This window comes from Chanodichthys erythropterus, unplaced genomic scaffold (assembly GCF_024489055.1).
Source record: "Chanodichthys erythropterus isolate Z2021 unplaced genomic scaffold, ASM2448905v1 ctg000380_np12, whole genome shotgun sequence".
Taxonomy (NCBI): Eukaryota; Metazoa; Chordata; class Actinopteri; order Cypriniformes; family Xenocyprididae; genus Chanodichthys; species Chanodichthys erythropterus.
In genome coordinates, this window is record NW_027125659.1 from 167,501 (window position 1) to 182,500 (window position 15,000).

A 15,000-nucleotide genomic window follows, 5' to 3' on the forward strand; every position below is an offset into this window, starting at 1 on the left:
TTGAGCAGATCGGCACTCTTGCTGCGCAATTTGCGGTGTAAACTCTTCAAAAGAGAACGAAAATAAAACAAACGACCAGTGAGGTCTCCTGTAATGGCAAAACAGTTGGTTTGCTACTAAAAGTAGCAGCCCTTTGCCGGTTTAAGAGCACTGCTCAGTCTGTCGTTTCAGTCGTTGTCGACAAGCGTGCGCTAAAAACGATCGGAATGCATTCGCCCTCAGGTTTCCGTAGTGTAGTGGTTTTCACGTTCGCTTTACACGCGAAAGGTCCCCATTTCGAAACTGGGCGGAAACAAGTGGAGGTTTTTGAAATATACATTCTAAAATGGCTCTCCAGTAAGAGGATGTCCACGCTACAGAGTCCTTACTTTTGAGCTGGGTGATGGCAATCGTACTAAGGAACTCTAGGCAGACTGTCATGCCGAAGGAGCTCTGTCCTGTTTGAGGAATTTGCATTGACTGTCACTCTGCTCGCGGGGCAGATCATGGGACGATCCTGTGTTCGAAAAAGCACCGGCGAGCAATGTGAGGTATCTGTAGTGTAGTGGTCATCACGTTCGCCTAACACGCGAAAGGTCCTCGGTTCGAAACCGAGCAGAAACAGCGCTTGGCTCTTGACAGAAAATATGCACTGTTTGCGACGCTAGGAGGATTTAGCACTCTTTTAAGTCTTCTCTCGGTGGCAGCACGCGACAGGTTTCCGTAGTGTAGTGGTTATCACGTTCGCCTCACACGCGAAAGGTCCCCAGTTCGAAACTGGGCGGAAACAAACTGAGGTTTTTAAGACACATGCTGAAATGGCTCTCCAGTAAGAGGATGTCCACGCTCCAAAGACCTTACTTTTGAGCTGGGTGATGGCAATCGTACTAAGGAGCTCTAGGCAGACTGTCATGCCGAAGGAGCTCTGTCCTGTTTGTGGAATTTGCATTGACTGTCACTCTGCTCGCGGGGCAGATCATGGGATGATCCTGTGTTCGAAAAAGCACTGGCGAGCGATGTGAGGTTTCTGTAGTGTAGTGGTCATCACGTTCGCCTAACACGCGAAAGGTCCTCGGTTCGAAACCGAGCAGAAACAGCGCTTGGCTTTTGACAGAAAATATGCACTGTTTGCGACGCTAGGAGGATTTAGCACTCTTTTAAGTCTTCTCTCGGTGGCTGCACGTGACAGGTTTCCGTAGTGTAGTGGTTATCACGTCTGCCTCACACGCGAAAGGTCCCCAGTTCGAAACTGGGCGGAAACAAACGGAGGTTTTTTAAGACAAATGCTGAAATGGCTCTCCAGTAAGAGGATGTCCATGCTCCAAAGACCTTACCTTTTAGCTGGCTGAAGGCAATCGTAAAAAGGAGCTCTATGCAGACTGTCATTCTGAATGTGCGCTCTCCTGTTGTTTGTGGAATTTACACAGACGGTCTCTCTCTCCCTCTCTCTCGCTCTGCTTGCGGGGCAGATCCTGGGACGATCCTGTCTTCGAAAAAGCACCCGAGGACCGTTGTGAGGTTTCTGTAGTGTAGTGGTCATCACGTTCGCCTAACACGCGAAAGGTCCTCGGTTCGAAACCGAGCAGAAACAGCGCTTGGCTTTTGACAGAAAATATGCACTGTTTGCGACGCTAGGAGGATTTAGCACTCTTTTAAGTCTTCTCTCGGTGGCCGCACGTGACAGGTTTCTGTAGTGTAGTGGTCATCACGTTCGCCTAACACGCGAAAGGTCCTCGGTTCGAAACCGAGCAGAAACAACGCTTGGCTTTTGACAGAAAATATAAACTGTTTGCGACACCAGTAGGATTTACCTCATTTTCCTTTTACCCCTTTTAAGAAGTATGCACCAGAAGCTTTCTGTCTGCTTCCAAAAGACAGGTTTCCGTAGTGTAGTGGTTATCACGTTCGCCTCACACGCGAAAGGTCCCCAGTTCGAAACTGGGCGGAAACAGTGAGTCGCTTTTGCCAAAATTTCCTGAGGGGATTTCTTTTGAGCAGATCTGCACTCTTGCTGCGCAATTTGCGGTGTAAACTCTTCAAAAGAGAACGAAAATAAAACAAACGACCAGTGAGGTCTCCTGTAATGGCAAAACAGTTGGTTTGCTACTAAAAGTAGCAGCCCTTTGCCGGTTTAAGAGCACTGCTCAGTCTGTCGTTTCAGTCGTTGTCGACAAGCGTGCGCTAAAAACGATCGGAATGCGTTGGCCCTCAGGTTTCCGTAGTGTAGTGGTTATCACGTTCGCTTTACACGCGAAAGGTCCCCAGTTCGAAACTGGGTGGAAACAAGTGGAGGTTTTTGAAATATACATTCTAAAATGGCTCTCCAGTAAGAGGATGTCCACGCTACAGAGTCCTTACTTATGAGCTGGGTGATGGCAATCGTACTAAGGAGATCTAGGCAGACTGTCATGCCGAAGGAGCTGTGTCCTGTTTGTGGAATTTGCATTGACTGTCACTCTGCTCGCGGGGCAGATCATGGGACGATCCTGTGTTCGAAAAAGCACCGGCGAGCAATGTGAGGTTTCTGTACTGTAGTGGTCATCACGTTCGCCTAACACGCGAAAGGTCCTCGGTTCGAAACCGAGCAGAAACAGCGCTTGGCTTTTGACAGAAAATATGCACTGTTTGCGACGCTAGGAGGATTTAGCACTCTTTTAAGTCTTCTCTCGGTGGCCGCACCTGACAGGTTTCCGTAGTGTAGTGGTTATCACGTTCGCCTCATACGCGAAAGGTCCACAGTTCGAAACTGGGCAGAAACAGTGAGTCGCTTTTGCCAAAATTTCCTGAGGGGATTTCTTTTGAGCAGATCGGCACTCTTGCTGCGCAATTTGCGGTGTAAACTCTTCAAAAGAGAACGAAAATAAAACAAATGACCAGTGAGGTCTCCTGTAATGGCAAAACAGTTGGTTTGCTACTAAAAGTAGCAGCCCTTTGCCGGTTTAAGAGCACTGCTCAGTCTGTCGTTTCAGTCGTTGTCGACAAGCGTGCGCTAAAAACGATCGGAATGCATTCGCCCTCAGGTTTCCGTAGTGTAGTGGTTATCACGTTCGCTTTACACGCGAAAGGTCCCCAGTTTGAAACTGGGCGGAAACAAGTGGAGGTTTTTGAAATATAAATTCTAAAATGGCTCTCCAGTAAGAGGATGTCCACGCTACAGAGTCCTTACTTTTGAGCTGGGTGATGGCAATCGTACTAAGGAGCTCTAGGCAGACTGTCATGCCGAAGGAGCTCTGTCCTGTTTGTGGAATTTGCATTGACTGTCACTCTGCTCACGGGGCAGATCATGGGACGATGCTGTGTTCGAAAAAGCACCGGCGAGCAATGTGAGGTTTCTGTAGTGTAGTGGTCATCACGTTCGCCTAACACGCGAAAGGTCCTCGGTTCGAAACCGAGCAGAAACAGCGCTTGGCTTTTGACAGAAAATATGCACTGTTTGCGACGCTAGGAGGATTTAGCACTCTTTTAAGTCTTCTCTCGGTAACCGCACGTGACAGGTTTCCGTAGTGTAGTGGTTATCACGTTCGCCTCACACGCGAAAGGTCCCCAGTTCGAAACTGGGCGGAAACAAACTGAGGTTTTTTAAGACACATGCTGAAATGGCTCTCCAGTAAGAGGATGTCCACGCTCCAAAGACCTTACTTTTGAGCTGGGTGATGGCAATCGTACTAAGGAGCTCTAGGCAGACTGTCATGCCGAAGGAGCTCTGTCCTGTTTGTGGAATTTGCATTGACTGTCACTCTGCTCGCGGGGCAGATCATGGGATGATCCTGTGTTCGAAAAAGCACCCGAGGACAGTTGTGAGGTTTCTGAAGTGTAGTGGTCATCACGTTCGCCTAACACGCGAAAGGTCCTCGGTTCGAAACCGAGCAGAAACAGCGCTTGGCTTTTGACAGAAAATATGCACTGTTTGCGACGCTAGGAGGATTTAGCACTCTTTTAAGTCTTCTCTCGGTGGCCGCACGTGACAGGTTTCCGTAGTGTAGTGGTCATCACGTCCGCCTCACACGCGAAAGGTCCCCAGTTCGAAACTGGGCAGAAACAAACGGAGGTTTTTTAAGACACATGGTGAAATGGCTCTCCAGTAAGAGGATGTCCACGCTCCAAAGATCTTACCTTTGAGCTGGCTGAAGGCAATCGTAAAAAGGAGCTCTATGCAGACTGTCATTCTGAATGTGCGCTCTCCTGTTGTTTGTGGAATTTACACAGACGGTCTCTCTCTCCTTCTCTCTCGCTCTGCTTGCGGGGCAGATCATGGGACGATCCTGTCTTTGAAAAAGCACCCGAGGGCCGTTGTGAGGTTTCTGTAGTGTAGTGGTCATCACGTTCGCCTAACACGCGAAAGGTCCTCGGTTCGAAACCGAGCAGAAACAACGCTTGGCTTTTGACAGAAAATATAAACTGTTTGCGACACCAGTAGGATTTACCTCATCTTCCTTTTACCCCTTTTAAGAAGTATGCACCAGAAGCTTTCTGTCTGCTTCCAAAAGACAGGTTTCCGTAGTGTAGTGGTTATCACGTTCGCCTCACACGCGAAAGGTCCCCAGTTCGAAACTGGGCGGAAACAGTGAGTCGCTTTTGCCAAAATTTCCTGAGGGGATTTCTTTTGAGCAGATCGGCACTCTTGCTGCGCAATTTGCGGTGTAAACTCTTCAAAAGAGAACGAAAATAAAACAAACGACCAGTGAGGTCTCCTGTAATGGCAAAACAGTTGGTTTGCTACTAAAAGTAGCAGCCCTTTGCCGGTTTAAGAGCACTGCTCAGTCTGTCGTTTCAGTCGTTGTCGACAAGCGTGCGCTAAAAACGATCGGAATGCATTCGCCCTCAGGTTTCCGTAGTGTAGTGGTCATCACGTTCGCCTAACACGCGAAAGGTCCTCGGTTCGAAACCGAGCAGAAACAGCGCTTGGCTTTTGACAGAAAATATGCACTGTTTGCGACGCTAGGAGGATTTAGCACTCTTTTAAGTCTTCTCTCGGTGGCCGCACCTGACAGGTTTCCGTAGTGTAGTGGTTATCACGTTCGCCTCACACGCGAAAGGTCCCCAGTTCGAAACTGGGCGGAAACAGTGAGTTGCTTTTGCCAAAATTTCCTGAGGGGATTTCTTTTGAGCAGATCGGCACTCTTGCTGCGCAATTTGCGGTGTAAACTCTTCAAAAGAGAACGAAAATAAAACAAACGACCAGTGAGGTCTCCTGTAATGGCAAAACAGTTGGTTTGCTACTAAAAGTAGCAGCCCTTTGCCGGTTTAAGAGCACTGCTCAGTCTGTCGTTTCAGTCGTTGTCGACAAGCGTGCGCTAAAAACGATCGGAATGCATTCGCCCTCAGGTTTCCGTAGTGTAGTGGTTTTCACGTTCGCTTTACACGCGAAAGGTCCCCATTTCGAAACTGGGCGGAAACAAGTGGAGGTTTTTGAAATATACATTCTAAAATGGCTCTCCAGTAAGAGGATGTCCACGCTACAGAGTCCTTACTTTTGAGCTGGGTGATGGCAATCGTACTAAGGAACTCTAGGCAGACTGTCATGCCGAAGGAGCTCTGTCCTGTTTGAGGAATTTGCATTGACTGTCACTCTGCTCGCGGGGCAGATCATGGGACGATCCTGTGTTCGAAAAAGCACCGGCGAGCAATGTGAGGTATCTGTAGTGTAGTGGTCATCACGTTCGCCTAACACGCGAAAGGTCCTCGGTTCGAAACCGAGCAGAAACAGCGCTTGGCTCTTGACAGAAAATATGCACTGTTTGCGACGCTAGGAGGATTTAGCACTCTTTTAAGTCTTCTCTCGGTGGCAGCACGCGACAGGTTTCCGTAGTGTAGTGGTTATCACGTTCGCCTCACACGCGAAAGGTCCCCAGTTCGAAACTGGGCGGAAACAAACTGAGGTTTTTTAAGACACATGCTGAAATGGCTCTCCAGTAAGAGGATGTCCACGCTCCAAAGACCTTACTTTTGAGCTGGGTGATGGCAATCGTACTAAGGAGCTCTAGGCAGACTGTCATGCCGAAGGAGCTCTGTCCTGTTTGTGGAATTTGTATTGACTGTCACTCTGCTCGCGGGGCAGATCATGGGATGATCCTGTGTTCGAAAAAGCACTGGCGAGCGATGTGAGGTTTCTGTAGTGTAGTGGTCATCACGTTCGCCTAACACGCGAAAGGTCCTCGGTTCGAAACCGAGCAGAAACAGCGCTTGGCTTTTGACAGAAAATATGCACTGTTTGCGACGCTAGGAGGATTTAGCACTCTTTTAAGTCTTCTCTCGGTGGCTGCACGTGACAGGTTTCCGTAGTGTAGTGGTTATCACGTCTGCCTCACACGCGAAAGGTCCCCAGTTCGAAACTGGGCGGAAACAAACGGAGGTTTTTTAAGACAAATGCTGAAATGGCTCTCCAGTAAGAGGATGTCCATGCTCCAAAGACCTTACCTTTTAGCTGGCTGAAGGCAATCGTAAAAAGGAGCTCTATGCAGACTGTCATTCTGAATGTGCGCTCTCCTGTTGTTTGTGGAATTTACACAGACGGTCTCTCTCTCCCTCTCTCTCGCTCTGCTTGCGGGGCAGATCCTGGGACGATGCTGTCTTCGAAAAAGCACCCGAGGGCCGTTGTGAGGTTTCTGTAGTGTAGTGGTCATCACGTTCGCCTAACACGCGAAAGGTCCTCGGTTCGAAACCGAGCAGAAACAGCGCTTGGCTTTTGACAGAAAATATGCACTGTTTGCGACGCTAGGAGGATTTAGCACTCTTTTAAGTCTTCTCTCGGTGGCCGCACGTGACAGGTTTCTGTAGTGTAGTGGTCATCACGTTCGCCTAACACGCGAAAGGTCCTCGGTTCGAAACCGAGCAGAAACAACGCTTGGCTTTTGACAGAAAATATAAACTGTTTGCGACACCAGTAGGATTTACCTCATTTTCCTTTTACCCCTTTTAAGAAGTATGCACCAGAAGCTTTCTGTCTGCTTCCAAAAGACAGGTTTCCGTAGTGTAGTGGTTATCACGTTCGCCTCACACGCGAAAGGTCCCCAGTTCGAAACTGGGCGGAAACAGTGAGTCGCTTTTGCCAAAATTTCCTGAGGGGATTTCTTTTGAGCAGATCTGCACTCTTGCTGCGCAATTTGCGGTGTAAACTCTTCAAAAGAGAACGAAAATAAAACAAACGACCAGTGAGGTCTCCTGTAATGGCAAAACAGTTGGTTTGCTACTAAAAGTAGCAGCCCTTTGCCGGTTTAAGAGCACTGCTCAGTCTGTCGTTTCAGTCGTTGTCGACAAGCGTGCGCTAAAAACGATCGGAATGCGTTGGCCCTCAGGTTTCCGTAGTGTAGTGGTTATCACGTTCGCTTTACACGCGAAAGGTCCCCAGTTCGAAACTGGGTGGAAACAAGTGGAGGTTTTTGAAATATACATTCTAAAATGGCTCTCCAGTAAGAGGATGTCCACGCTACAGAGTCCTTACTTATGAGCTGGGTGATGGCAATCGTACTAAGGAGATCTAGGCAGACTGTCATGCCGAAGGAGCTGTGTCCTGTTTGTGGAATTTGCATTGACTGTCACTCTGCTCGCGGGGCAGATCATGGGACGATCCTGTGTTCGAAAAAGCACCGGCGAGCAATGTGAGGTTTCTGTAGTGTAGTGGTCATCACGTTCGCCTAACACGCGAAAGGTCCTCGGTTCGAAACCGAGCAGAAACAGCGCTTGGCTTTTGACAAAAAATATGCACTGTTTGCGACGCTAGGAGGATTTAGCACTCTTTTAAGTCTTCTCTCGGTGGCAGCACGCGACAGGTTTCCGTAGTGTAGTGGTTATCACGTTCGCCTCACACGCGAAAGGTCCCCAGTTCGAAACTGGGCGGAAACAAACTGAGGTTTTTTAAGACACATGCTGAAATGGCTCTCCAGTAAGAGGATGTCCACGCTCCAAAGACCTTACTTTTGAGCTGGGTGATGGCAATCGTACTAAGGAGCTCTAGGCAGACTGTCATGCCGAAGGAGCTCTGTCCTGTTTGTGGAATTTGCATTGACTGTCACTCTGCTCGCGGGGCAGATCATGGGATGATCCTGTGTTCGAAAAAGCACTGGCGAGCGATGTGAGGTTTCTGTAGTGTAGTGGTCATCACGTTCGCCTAACACGCGAAAGGTCCTCGGTTCGAAACCGAGCAGAAACAGTGCTTGGCTTTTGACAGAAAATATGCACTGTTTGCGACGCTAGGAGGATTTAGCACTCTTTTAAGTCTTCTCTCGGTAACCGCACGTGACAGGTTTCCGTAGTGTAGTGGTTATCACGTTCGCCTCACACGCGAAAGGTCCCCAGTTCGAAACTGGGTGGAAACAAACGGAGGTTTTTTAAGACACATGCTGAAATGGCTCTCCAGTAAGAGGATGTCCATGCTCCAAAGACCTTACCTTTTAGCTGGCTGAAGGCAATCGTAAAAAGGAGCTCTATGCAGACTGTCATTCTGAATGTGCGCTCTCCTGTTGTTTGTGGAATTTACACAGACGGTCTCTCTCTCCCTCTCTCTCGCTCTGCTTGTGGGGCAGATCATGGGACGATCCTGTCTTCGAAAAAGCACCCGAGGACCGCTGTGAGGTTTCTGTAGTGTAGTGGTCATCACGTTCGCCTAACACGCGAAAGGTCCTCGGTTCGAAACCGAGCAGAAACAGCGCTTGGCTTTTGACAGAAAATATGCACTGTTTGCGACGCTAGGAGGATTTAGCACTCTTTTAAGTCTTCTCTCGGTGGCCGCACGTGACAGGTTTCCGTAGTGTAGTGGTTATCACGTCTGCCTCACACGCGATTTCTTTTGAGCAGATCTGCACTCTTGCTGCGCAATTTGCGGTGTAAACTCTTCAAAAGAGAACGAAAATAAAACAAACGACCAGTGAGGTCACCTGTAATGGCAAAACAGTTGGTTTGCTACTAAAAGTAGCAGCCCTTTGCCGGTTTAAGAGCACTGCTCAGTCTGTCGTTTCAGTCGTTGTCGACAAGCGTGCGCTAAAAACGATCGGAATGCATTCGCCCTCAGGTTTCCATAGTGTAGTGGTTATCACGTTCGCTTTACACGCGAAAGGTCCCCAGTTTGAAACTGGGCGGAAACAAGTGGAGGTTTTTGAAATATACATTCTAAAATGGCTCTCCAGTAAGAGGATGTCCACGCTACAGAGTCCTTACTTTTGAGCTGGGTGATGGCAATCGTACTAAGGAGCTCTAGGCAGACTGTCATGCCGAAGGAGCTCTGTCCTGTTTGTGGAATTTGCATTGACTGTCACTCTGCTCACGGGGCAGATCATGGGACGATGCTGTGTTCGAAAAAGCACCGGCGAGCAATGTGAGGTTTCTGTAGTGTAGTGGTCATCACGTTCGCCTAACACGCGAAAGGTCCTCGGTTCGAAACCGAGCAGAAACACCGCTTGGCTTTTGACAGAAAATATGCACTGTTTGCGACGCTAGGAGGATTTAGCACTCTTTTAAGTCTTCTCTCGGTAACCGCACGTGACAGGTTTCCGTAGTGTAGTGGTTATCACGTTCGCCTCACACGCGAAAGGTCCCCAGTTCGAAACTGGGCGGAAACAAACTGAGGTTTTTTAAGACACATGCTGAAATGGCTCTCCAGTAAGAGGATGTCCACGCTCCAAAGACCTTACTTTTGAGCTGGGTGATGGCAATCGTACTAAGGAGCTCTAGGCAGACTGTCATGCAGAAGGAGCTCTGTCCTGTTTGTGGAATTTGCATTGACTGTCACTCTGCTCGCGGGGCAGATCATGGGATGATCCTGTGTTCGAAAAAGCACTGGCGAGCGATGTGAGGTTTCTGTAGTGTAGTGGTCATCACGTTCGCCTAACACGCGAAAGGTCCCCAGTTCGAAACTGGGCGGAAACAAACGGAGGTTTTTTTAAGACACATGCTGAAATGGCTCTCCAGTAAGAGGATATCCATGCTCCAAAGACCTTACCTTTGAGCTGGGTGATGGCAATCGTACTAAGGAGCTCTAGGCAGACTGTCATGCAGAAGGAGCTCTGTCCTGTTTGTGGAATTTGCATTGACTGTCACTCTGCTCGCGGGGCAGATCATGGGATGATCCTGTGTTCGAAAAAGCACTGGCGAGCGATGTGAGGTTTCTGTAGTGTAGTGGTTATCACGTTCGCCTCACACGCGAAAGGTCCCCAGTTCGAAACTGGGCGGAAACAAACGGAGGTTTTTTTAAGACACATGCTGAAATGGCTCTCCAGTAAGAGGATATCCATGCTCCAAAGACCTTACCTTTTAGCTGGCTGAAGGCAATCGTAAAAAGGAGCTCTATGCAGACTGTCATTCTGAATGTGCGCTCTCCTGTTGTTTGTGGAATTTACACAGACGGTCTCTCTCTCCCTCTCTCTCGCTCTGCTTGCGGGGCAGATCATGGGACGATCCTGTCTTTGAAAAAGCACCCGAGGGCCGTTGTGAGGTTTCTGTAGTGTAGTGGTCATCACGTTCGCCTAACACGCGAAAGGTCCTCGGTTCGAAACCGAGCAGAAACAGCGCTTGGCTTTTGACAGAAAATATGCACTGTTTGCGACGCTAGGAGGATTTAGCACTCTTTTAAGTCTTCTCTCGGTGGCTGCACCTGACAGGTTTCCGTAGTGTAGTGGTTATCACGTTCGCCTCACACGCGAAAGGTCCCCAGTTCGAAACTGGGCGGAAACAGTGAGTCGCTTTTGCCAAAATTTCCTGAGGGGATTTCTTTTGAGCAGATCGGCACTCTTGCTGCGCAATTTGCGGTGTAAACTCTTCAAAAGAGAACGAAAATAAAACAAACGACCAGTGAGGTCTCCTGTAATGGCAAAACAGTTGGTTTGCTACTAAAAGTAGCAGCCCTTTGCCGGTTTAAGAGCACTGCTCAGTCTGTCGTTTCAGTCGTTGTCGACAAGCGTGCGCTAAAAACGATCGGAATGCATTTGCCCTCAGGTTTCCGTAGTGTAGTGGTTATCACGTTCGCTTCACACGCGAAAGGTCCCCAGTTCGAAACTGGGCGGAAACAAGTGGAGGTTTTTGAAATATACATTCTAAAATGGCTCTCCAGTAAGAGGATGTCCACGCTACAGAGTCCTTACTTTTGAGCTGGGTGATGGCAATCGTACTAAGGAGCTCTAGGCAGACTGTCATGCCGAAGGAGCTCTGTCCTGTTTGTGGAATTTGCATTGACTGTCACTCTGCTCGCGGGGCAGATCATGGGACGATCCTGTGTTCGAAAAAGCACCGGCGAGCAATGTGAGGTTTCTGTAGTGTAGTGGTCATCACGTTCGCCTAACACGCGAAAGGTCCTCGGTTCGAAACCGAGCAGAAACAGCGCTTGGCTTTTGACAGAAAATATGCACTGTTTGCGACGCTAGGAGGATTTAGCACTCTTTTAAGTCTTCTCTCGGTGGCAGCACGCGACAGGTTTCCGTAGTGTAGTGGTTATCACATTCGCCTCACACGCGAAAGGTCCCCAGTTCGAAACTGGGCGGAAACAAACTGAGGTTTTTTAAGACACATGCTGAAATGGCTCTCCAGTAAGAGGATGTCCACGCTCCAAAGACCTTACTTTTGAGCTGGGTGATGGCAATCGTACTAAGGAGCTCTAGGCAGACTGTCATGCCGAAGGAGCTCTGTCCTGTTTGTGGAATTTGCATTGACTGTCACTCTGCTCGCGGGGCAGATCATGGGATGATCCTGTGTTCGAAAAAGCACTGGCGAGCGATGTGAGGTTTCTGTAGTGTAGTGGTCATCACGTTCGCCTAACACGCGAAAGGTCCTCGGTTCGAAACCGAGCAGAAACAACGCTTGGCTTTTGACAGAAAATATAAACTGTTTGCGACACCAGTAGGATTTACCTCATCTTCCTTTTACCCCTTTTAAGAAGTATGCACCAGAAGCTTTCTGTCTGCTTCCAAAAGACAGGTTTCCGTACTGTAGTGGTTATCACGTTCGCCTCACACGCGAAAGGTCCCCAGTTCGAAACTGGGCGGAAACAGTGAGTCGCTTTTGCCAAAATTTCCTGAGGGGATTTCTTTTGAGCAGATCGGCACTCTTGCTGCGCAATTTGCGGTGTAAACTCTTCAAAAGAGAACGAAAATAAAACAAACGACCAGTGAGGTCTCCTGTAATGGCAAAACAGTTGGTTTGCTACTAAAAGTAGCAGCCCTTTGCCGGTTTAAGAGCACTGCTCAGTCTGTCGTTTCAGTCGTTGTCGACAAGCGTGCGCTAAAAACGATCGGAATGCGTTCGTCCTCAGGTTTCCGTAGTGTAGTGGTTATCACGTTCGCTTTACAGGCGAAAGGTCCCCAGTTCGAAACTGGGCGGAAACAAGTGGAGGTTTTTGAAATATACATTCTAAAATGGCTCTCCAGTAAGAGGATGTCCACGCTACAGAGTCCTTACTTTTGAGCTGGGTGATGGCAATCGTACTAAGGAGCTCTAGGCAGACTGTCATGCCGAAGGAGCTCTGTCCTGTTTGTGGAATTTGCATTGACTGTCACTCTGCTCGCGGGGCAGATCATGGGACGATCCTGTGTTCGAAAAAGCACCGGCGAGCAATGTGAGGTTTCTGTAGTGTAGTGGTCATCACGATCGCCTAACACGCGAAAGGTCCTCGGTTCGAAACCGAGCAGAAACAGCGCTTGGCTTTTGACAGAAAATATGCACTGTTTGCGACGCTAGGAGGATTTAGCACTCTTTTAACTCTTCTCTCGGTGGCCGCACGTGACAGGTTTCTGTAGTGTAGTGGTCATCACGTTCGCCTAACACGCGAAAGGTCCTCGGTTCGAAACCGAGCAGAAACAACGCTTGGCTTTTGACAGAAAATATAAACTGTTTGCGACACCAGTAGGATTTACCTCATCTTCCTTTTACCCCTTTTAAGAAGTATGCACCAGAAGCTTTCTGTCTGCTTCCAAAAGACAGGTTTCCGTACTGTAGTGGTTATCACGTTCGCCTCACACGCGAAAGGTCCCCAGTTCGAAACTGGGCGGAAACAGTGAGTCGCTTTTGCCAAAATTTCCTGAGGGGATTTCTTTTGAGCAGATCGGCACTCTTGCTGCGCAATTTGCGGTGTAAACTCTTCAAAAGAGAACGAAAATAAAACAAACGACCAGTGAGGTCTCCTGTAATGGCAAAACAGTTGGTTTGCTACTAAAAGTAGCAGCCCTTTGCCGGTTTAAGAGCACTGCTCAGTCTGTCGTTTCAGTCGTTGTCGACAAGCGTGCGCTAAAAACGATCGGAATGCGTTCGTCCTCAGGTTTCCGTAGTGTAGTGGTTATCACGTTCGCTTTACACGCGAAAGGTCCCCAGTTCGAAACTGGGCGGAAACAAGTGGAGGTTTTTGAAATATACATTCTAAAATGGCTCTCCAGTAAGAGGATGTCCACGCTACAGAGTCCTTACTTTTGAGCTGGGTGATGGCAATCGTACTAAGGAGCTCTAGGCAGACTGTCATGCCGAAGGAGCTCTGTCCTGTTTGTGGAATTTGCATTGACTGTCACTCTGCTCGCGGGGCAGATCATGGGACGATCCTGTGTTCGAAAAAGCACCGGCGAGCAATGTGAGGTTTCTGTAGTGTAGTGGTCATCACGTTCGCCTAACACGCGAAAGGTCCTCGGTTCGAAACCGAGCAGAAACAGCGCTTGGCTTTTGACAGAAAATATGCACTGTTTGCGACGCTAGGAGGATTTAGCACTCTTTTAAGTCTTCTCTCGGTGGCAGCACGCGACAGGTTTCCGTAGTGTAGTGGTTATCACGTTCGCCTCACACGCGAGAGGTCCCCAGTTCGAAACTGGGCGGAAACAAACGGAGGTTTTTTAAGACACATGCTGAAATGGCTCTCCAGTAAGAGGATGTCCATGCTCCAAAGACCTTACCTTTTAGCTGGCTGAAGGCAATCGTAAAAAGGAGCTCTATGCAGACTGTCATTCTGAATGTGCGCTCTCCTGTTGTTTGTGGAATTTACACAGACGGTCTCTCTCTCCCTCTCTCTCGCTCTGCTTGCGGGGCAGATCCTGGGACGATCCTGTCTTCGAAAAAGCACCCGAGGACCGTTGTGAGGTTTCTGTAGTGTAGTGGTCATCACGTTCGCCTAACACGCGAAAGGTCCTCGGTTCGAAACCGAGCAGAAACAACGCTTGGCTTTTGACAGAAAATATAAACTGTTTGCGACACCAGTAGGATTTACCTCATTTTCCTTTTACCCCTTTTAAGAAGTATGCACCAGAAGCTTTCTGTCTGCTTCCAAAAGACAGGTTTCCGTAGTGTAGTGGTTATCACGTTCGCCTCACACGCGAAAGGTCCCCAGTTCGAAACTGGGCGGAAACAGTGAGTCGCTTTTGCCAAAATTTCCTGAGGGGATTTCTTTTGAGCAGATCTGCACTCTTGCTGCGCAATTTGCGGTGTAAACTCTTCAAAAGAGAACGAAAATAAAACAAACGACCAGTGAGGTCTCCTGTAATGGCAAAACAGTTGGTTTGCTACTAAAAGTAGCAGCCCTTTGCCGGTTTAAGAGCACTGCTCAGTCTGTCGTTTCAGTCGTTGTCGACAAGCGTGCGCTAAAAACGATCGGAATGCGTTGGCCCTCAGGTTTCCGTAGTGTAGTGGTTATCACGTTCGCTTTACACGCGAAAGGTCCCCAGTTCGAAACTGGGTGGAAACAAGTGGAGGTTTTTGAAATATATATTCTAAAATGGCTCTCCAGTAAGAGGATGTCCACGCTACAGAGTCCTTACTTATGAGCTGGGTGATGGCAATCGTACTAAGGAGATCTAGGCAGACTGTCATGCCGAAGGAGCTGTGTCCTGTTTGTGGAATTTGCATTGACTGTCACTCTGCTCGCGGGGCAGATCATGGGACGATCCTGTGTTCGAAAAAGCACCGGCGAGCAATGTGAGGTTTCTGTAGTGTAGTGGTCATCACGTTCGCCTAACACGCGAAAGGTCCTCGGTTCGAAACCGAGCAGAAACAGCGCTTGGCTTTTGACAGAAAATATGCACTGTTTGCGACGCTAGGAGGATTTAGCACTCTTTTAAGTCTTCT

General features: G+C 48.7%; 39 non-coding genes across 39 annotated transcripts; all 39 read left to right on the forward strand.

Moving 5' to 3' along the window:
• The first annotated feature begins 222 nt into the window (after positions 1-222).
• On the forward strand, positions 223-295 carry trnav-uac (transfer RNA valine (anticodon UAC)). The gene has a single exon. It is a non-coding gene; the product is annotated as a tRNA-Val (tRNA).
• A 401-nt stretch (positions 296-696) lies between these two features.
• Positions 697-769, forward strand: trnav-cac (transfer RNA valine (anticodon CAC)). The gene has a single exon. It is a non-coding gene; the product is annotated as a tRNA-Val (tRNA).
• A 233-nt stretch (positions 770-1,002) lies between these two features.
• On the forward strand, positions 1,003-1,075 carry trnav-aac (transfer RNA valine (anticodon AAC)). Its single transcript has one exon. It is a non-coding gene; the product is annotated as a tRNA-Val (tRNA).
• Positions 1,076-1,497: 422 nt separating this feature from the next.
• On the forward strand, positions 1,498-1,570 carry trnav-aac (transfer RNA valine (anticodon AAC)). The gene has a single exon. It is a non-coding gene; the product is annotated as a tRNA-Val (tRNA).
• A 93-nt stretch (positions 1,571-1,663) lies between these two features.
• trnav-aac (transfer RNA valine (anticodon AAC)) lies at positions 1,664-1,736 on the forward strand. The gene has a single exon. It is a non-coding gene; the product is annotated as a tRNA-Val (tRNA).
• Positions 1,737-1,857: 121 nt separating this feature from the next.
• On the forward strand, positions 1,858-1,930 carry trnav-cac (transfer RNA valine (anticodon CAC)). The gene has a single exon. It is a non-coding gene; the product is annotated as a tRNA-Val (tRNA).
• A 261-nt stretch (positions 1,931-2,191) lies between these two features.
• Positions 2,192-2,264, forward strand: trnav-uac (transfer RNA valine (anticodon UAC)). The gene has a single exon. It is a non-coding gene; the product is annotated as a tRNA-Val (tRNA).
• A 735-nt stretch (positions 2,265-2,999) lies between these two features.
• trnav-uac (transfer RNA valine (anticodon UAC)) lies at positions 3,000-3,072 on the forward strand. The gene has a single exon. It is a non-coding gene; the product is annotated as a tRNA-Val (tRNA).
• Positions 3,073-3,307: 235 nt separating this feature from the next.
• trnav-aac (transfer RNA valine (anticodon AAC)) lies at positions 3,308-3,380 on the forward strand. The gene has a single exon. It is a non-coding gene; the product is annotated as a tRNA-Val (tRNA).
• A 93-nt stretch (positions 3,381-3,473) lies between these two features.
• On the forward strand, positions 3,474-3,546 carry trnav-cac (transfer RNA valine (anticodon CAC)). Its single transcript has one exon. It is a non-coding gene; the product is annotated as a tRNA-Val (tRNA).
• Positions 3,547-4,276: 730 nt separating this feature from the next.
• trnav-aac (transfer RNA valine (anticodon AAC)) lies at positions 4,277-4,349 on the forward strand. The gene has a single exon. It is a non-coding gene; the product is annotated as a tRNA-Val (tRNA).
• Positions 4,350-4,470: 121 nt separating this feature from the next.
• On the forward strand, positions 4,471-4,543 carry trnav-cac (transfer RNA valine (anticodon CAC)). The gene has a single exon. It is a non-coding gene; the product is annotated as a tRNA-Val (tRNA).
• A 427-nt stretch (positions 4,544-4,970) lies between these two features.
• trnav-cac (transfer RNA valine (anticodon CAC)) lies at positions 4,971-5,043 on the forward strand. Its single transcript has one exon. It is a non-coding gene; the product is annotated as a tRNA-Val (tRNA).
• A 261-nt stretch (positions 5,044-5,304) lies between these two features.
• trnav-uac (transfer RNA valine (anticodon UAC)) lies at positions 5,305-5,377 on the forward strand. Its single transcript has one exon. It is a non-coding gene; the product is annotated as a tRNA-Val (tRNA).
• A 401-nt stretch (positions 5,378-5,778) lies between these two features.
• On the forward strand, positions 5,779-5,851 carry trnav-cac (transfer RNA valine (anticodon CAC)). Its single transcript has one exon. It is a non-coding gene; the product is annotated as a tRNA-Val (tRNA).
• Positions 5,852-6,085: 234 nt separating this feature from the next.
• Positions 6,086-6,158, forward strand: trnav-aac (transfer RNA valine (anticodon AAC)). Its single transcript has one exon. It is a non-coding gene; the product is annotated as a tRNA-Val (tRNA).
• Positions 6,159-6,580: 422 nt separating this feature from the next.
• Positions 6,581-6,653, forward strand: trnav-aac (transfer RNA valine (anticodon AAC)). Its single transcript has one exon. It is a non-coding gene; the product is annotated as a tRNA-Val (tRNA).
• A 93-nt stretch (positions 6,654-6,746) lies between these two features.
• On the forward strand, positions 6,747-6,819 carry trnav-aac (transfer RNA valine (anticodon AAC)). Its single transcript has one exon. It is a non-coding gene; the product is annotated as a tRNA-Val (tRNA).
• A 121-nt stretch (positions 6,820-6,940) lies between these two features.
• trnav-cac (transfer RNA valine (anticodon CAC)) lies at positions 6,941-7,013 on the forward strand. The gene has a single exon. It is a non-coding gene; the product is annotated as a tRNA-Val (tRNA).
• A 261-nt stretch (positions 7,014-7,274) lies between these two features.
• trnav-uac (transfer RNA valine (anticodon UAC)) lies at positions 7,275-7,347 on the forward strand. The gene has a single exon. It is a non-coding gene; the product is annotated as a tRNA-Val (tRNA).
• Positions 7,348-7,582: 235 nt separating this feature from the next.
• trnav-aac (transfer RNA valine (anticodon AAC)) lies at positions 7,583-7,655 on the forward strand. The gene has a single exon. It is a non-coding gene; the product is annotated as a tRNA-Val (tRNA).
• Positions 7,656-7,748: 93 nt separating this feature from the next.
• trnav-cac (transfer RNA valine (anticodon CAC)) lies at positions 7,749-7,821 on the forward strand. The gene has a single exon. It is a non-coding gene; the product is annotated as a tRNA-Val (tRNA).
• A 234-nt stretch (positions 7,822-8,055) lies between these two features.
• On the forward strand, positions 8,056-8,128 carry trnav-aac (transfer RNA valine (anticodon AAC)). The gene has a single exon. It is a non-coding gene; the product is annotated as a tRNA-Val (tRNA).
• A 422-nt stretch (positions 8,129-8,550) lies between these two features.
• Positions 8,551-8,623, forward strand: trnav-aac (transfer RNA valine (anticodon AAC)). Its single transcript has one exon. It is a non-coding gene; the product is annotated as a tRNA-Val (tRNA).
• A 363-nt stretch (positions 8,624-8,986) lies between these two features.
• trnav-uac (transfer RNA valine (anticodon UAC)) lies at positions 8,987-9,059 on the forward strand. Its single transcript has one exon. It is a non-coding gene; the product is annotated as a tRNA-Val (tRNA).
• Positions 9,060-9,294: 235 nt separating this feature from the next.
• On the forward strand, positions 9,295-9,367 carry trnav-aac (transfer RNA valine (anticodon AAC)). Its single transcript has one exon. It is a non-coding gene; the product is annotated as a tRNA-Val (tRNA).
• Positions 9,368-9,460: 93 nt separating this feature from the next.
• On the forward strand, positions 9,461-9,533 carry trnav-cac (transfer RNA valine (anticodon CAC)). The gene has a single exon. It is a non-coding gene; the product is annotated as a tRNA-Val (tRNA).
• Positions 9,534-10,405: 872 nt separating this feature from the next.
• Positions 10,406-10,478, forward strand: trnav-aac (transfer RNA valine (anticodon AAC)). Its single transcript has one exon. It is a non-coding gene; the product is annotated as a tRNA-Val (tRNA).
• Positions 10,479-10,571: 93 nt separating this feature from the next.
• On the forward strand, positions 10,572-10,644 carry trnav-cac (transfer RNA valine (anticodon CAC)). The gene has a single exon. It is a non-coding gene; the product is annotated as a tRNA-Val (tRNA).
• A 569-nt stretch (positions 10,645-11,213) lies between these two features.
• On the forward strand, positions 11,214-11,286 carry trnav-aac (transfer RNA valine (anticodon AAC)). The gene has a single exon. It is a non-coding gene; the product is annotated as a tRNA-Val (tRNA).
• Positions 11,287-11,686: 400 nt separating this feature from the next.
• trnav-aac (transfer RNA valine (anticodon AAC)) lies at positions 11,687-11,759 on the forward strand. Its single transcript has one exon. It is a non-coding gene; the product is annotated as a tRNA-Val (tRNA).
• A 455-nt stretch (positions 11,760-12,214) lies between these two features.
• trnav-uac (transfer RNA valine (anticodon UAC)) lies at positions 12,215-12,287 on the forward strand. The gene has a single exon. It is a non-coding gene; the product is annotated as a tRNA-Val (tRNA).
• A 401-nt stretch (positions 12,288-12,688) lies between these two features.
• trnav-aac (transfer RNA valine (anticodon AAC)) lies at positions 12,689-12,761 on the forward strand. The gene has a single exon. It is a non-coding gene; the product is annotated as a tRNA-Val (tRNA).
• A 455-nt stretch (positions 12,762-13,216) lies between these two features.
• trnav-uac (transfer RNA valine (anticodon UAC)) lies at positions 13,217-13,289 on the forward strand. Its single transcript has one exon. It is a non-coding gene; the product is annotated as a tRNA-Val (tRNA).
• A 235-nt stretch (positions 13,290-13,524) lies between these two features.
• Positions 13,525-13,597, forward strand: trnav-aac (transfer RNA valine (anticodon AAC)). The gene has a single exon. It is a non-coding gene; the product is annotated as a tRNA-Val (tRNA).
• Positions 13,598-14,019: 422 nt separating this feature from the next.
• On the forward strand, positions 14,020-14,092 carry trnav-aac (transfer RNA valine (anticodon AAC)). The gene has a single exon. It is a non-coding gene; the product is annotated as a tRNA-Val (tRNA).
• Positions 14,093-14,213: 121 nt separating this feature from the next.
• Positions 14,214-14,286, forward strand: trnav-cac (transfer RNA valine (anticodon CAC)). Its single transcript has one exon. It is a non-coding gene; the product is annotated as a tRNA-Val (tRNA).
• Positions 14,287-14,547: 261 nt separating this feature from the next.
• Positions 14,548-14,620, forward strand: trnav-uac (transfer RNA valine (anticodon UAC)). The gene has a single exon. It is a non-coding gene; the product is annotated as a tRNA-Val (tRNA).
• Positions 14,621-14,855: 235 nt separating this feature from the next.
• trnav-aac (transfer RNA valine (anticodon AAC)) lies at positions 14,856-14,928 on the forward strand. The gene has a single exon. It is a non-coding gene; the product is annotated as a tRNA-Val (tRNA).
• The last annotated feature ends 72 nt before the right edge of the window (positions 14,929-15,000 follow it).